Source organism: Arachis ipaensis, chromosome B06 (assembly GCF_000816755.2).
Source record: "Arachis ipaensis cultivar K30076 chromosome B06, Araip1.1, whole genome shotgun sequence".
NCBI lineage: Eukaryota > Viridiplantae > Streptophyta > Magnoliopsida > Fabales > Fabaceae > Arachis > Arachis ipaensis.
The window spans coordinates 135,870,618-135,872,641 of NC_029790.2; positions in this window are offsets into that span (position 1 = coordinate 135,870,618).

Consider the following 2,024-nt stretch of genomic DNA (forward strand, 5'->3'; position numbering starts at 1 on the left):
GGTACAAAATTTCAAATTTCTCTAAGATTTATATATTAGAGGGTCAAGGTACAAAATAGCAAATTTCTAACTCAGCCTGCGAAGTTAAGGCTGGCCGGTGAATATTTACATACATATATAATATAACCCAACATCCAAAATACATATATAAAACCCTAGTTATCACAATCCTGTAAGAGGAGCAAATTAAACAAGTTGTTCGGAGAGTTAAGTACATAAGATTAAACAAACTATATAAGATCTCAGAAAGCCGAAGGCGATCCTAGAACTCCGACACTCAGATTATAAATCTTAAGGTACTAAAACAGAAACCATAAACGGGAGTAGTTCTCTAAAGCTTTCTAAACTTAACTTATTCCTCAAACCAAACTAAAACTTAACTGAATCCCTAAATCTCTCCGCCTTTTCCCGTTCCTCTATCTCCGGTGAAATTACAAAGACAAACAAGCAGACAATGCAAATATAGGTAGATTACAAGTAATACAGATAGCAAATATAACAAATAGCATATTATAATCAACTAGGCAATTCCAATCAATGCACAAACAAAAAATACATACAAATGCATATGGTGCATGCCTGTCCTATGGCTGTTGATATCAACTGTCGGTTACGTAGCCAGTCCGACATGTTCTCAAACTCAATACTCACCATGGGGAGAATCCCCAAGCTGACATGGGGGAGAGAACACCCCAAGCTGAATAACATCCATGGAAAGAGTCCCAAGATGACATGGGAGAAAGAGACAACACCCCAAATTCAAAGATTAACCATGGGAAGAATCCCAAGCTGACATGAGGAGACGATATCCCAAGCTCAACATTATCCGTGGGAGGAATCCCAGGCTGACATGGGAGAAAATAATATCCCAAGCTCAATATTATTCAGTCATTAGCTCACATATGCATCTCATTATTCTCAATTAACTAACATCCTCAACTGTCTCATACATCATTCAACAGCTCAAATACAATAATCTATATCCAAATAACATGATATGCCAATGAAACAACAATAACAATTTTATATCCATCAATCCTCACTACATCATCATCAACCACAACAAACCTTTCTCAACACCACAACAACCTTCACATCCTACCATTTCTCAAATTCAACAATATCATGCATCGACCTCTTAAATACATCAACAAGATTCTCAATTTGCCTATCCTATGGTCACTTAGTCTAAGTTTTCACAGAATATTATATATTAAATACGAGAAACTTAAACCATACCTTGGTCGATTTCTCGTAACATCTGGAACGCCTCAACTAGCACCGTTTTCACAAATTCCAAGGTTTCCAAAATACACCATAAACAGAAAACTCAGCTACCACATCCCAACATCCAGCTTTCCGATACCACCAATTCCATCAACAAGCCTCAATTAACATCACAACTCAGTCTAATACCAATGAACATTACTAAATCAATATAACTCTCACTTGAATTCAGATCTCACAAGGGTTAGAGTTGTCCTCACCTTACCAACGGATAATTGGGTCAAAATCCGGCAATACCCGCGAGTTAATTCGAACCTAAACATCGAATTCAAGCAAAATCTAACACGATTACACATTAAATTCGAAATTGGGAAAGAGAAAATGAAAAAGAAAAACGTGGCTTCCTTACCTAATTGACCACTGGGCTTTGTAGAGTTCAACGCTGCGGTCGCGTGGCCGCAAACGATGCAACCATCGAAGCTCTGGATCAAAAGTTACGTGAATTTAAATGGAAACCAAGGGTTTGCTTCTTCTTTCTTCTCCCATGGCTACTCCAACGTCTTCAGCATGCAAAAATAGGGAGAGAAATACCTGAGCTCACTTACTATAGTGAGTGGGTTGGGCCCATGGGTTCGGTTTGGATTCGGTTCGATCCAATTTTGGGCCAAATTTTTTAAAATTAGTGTCAAAATTTTTATTTTAATTTTTTCTATCATATTAAACTATAAAATTTTATTTTCTAATTTTTTTATTAATAATTAATTTTTTGGTTAGTTATTTACTAATTGCTCAGAGTT